The sequence below is a fragment of the Pteropus alecto genome, unplaced genomic scaffold (assembly GCF_000325575.1).
Source record: "Pteropus alecto unplaced genomic scaffold, ASM32557v1 scaffold395, whole genome shotgun sequence".
NCBI classification, from domain to species: Eukaryota; Metazoa; Chordata; class Mammalia; order Chiroptera; family Pteropodidae; genus Pteropus; species Pteropus alecto.
Window position 1 is genome coordinate 1,765,187 of NW_006438643.1, and position 828 is coordinate 1,766,014.

Consider the following 828-nt stretch of genomic DNA (forward strand, 5'->3'; position numbering starts at 1 on the left):
GCAGGGATGGCTATATCTACATCAAACAAAATGGACTTTAAGTTCAAAACTATGTCAAGAGACTTAGGAGTTCATATATAATGATAAAAGAGTCAATTCAACAGTAACATTTAACAATTATAACTCAACCATAAAGCACACCATACCAAAACTAATGGGATGCAAAAAAAGCAGTACAAAGAGGGAAGTTTGTAGCAATAAACACCTACATTAAAAAAGAACAAAGATCTCAAAAGAACAATCTGACTTTATAACTTAAAGAAATAGAAAAAAAAAAAAGAACAAACTAAGTCCAAAGTTTAGCAGAAGGAAAGAAATAATAAAGACTACAGCAGAAATAAAGAAAATAGAGAATAGAAAAATAATTTAAAAATCAGTGAAACTAAGATAAAATTGATAAACCGTTCCTTAACTGGACTGAAAAAAGAAAAGCCTGAAATTAGTAAATCAAAAGTGAAATAGGAGATGTTACACCGATACCATAGAAATCAAAATATGATAAATATGAAAAATTATATGCCAATAAATAAGAGAATCTAGAAATAATATAGAAATTCCTAGAAATATGGGACTTACAAAGAATGAATCAAAAAGAAATAGAAAGTCAAAACAGACTTACAACAAATAAGATGGGAGGAGTAATAAAAATAGAAATACTCCCAACAAAGAAAAGCCCAGGACAAGATGGCTTTACAATCGGTTCCTATTAAACACTTAAAAAATAATTTATACCTTCTTAAAATTTTCCCAAAAATAAGAGGAAAGTTATACTTCCAAAATGCATTCTACTAGACCAGCATCAGTGCAATACCAAAGCTAGAAAAAGAC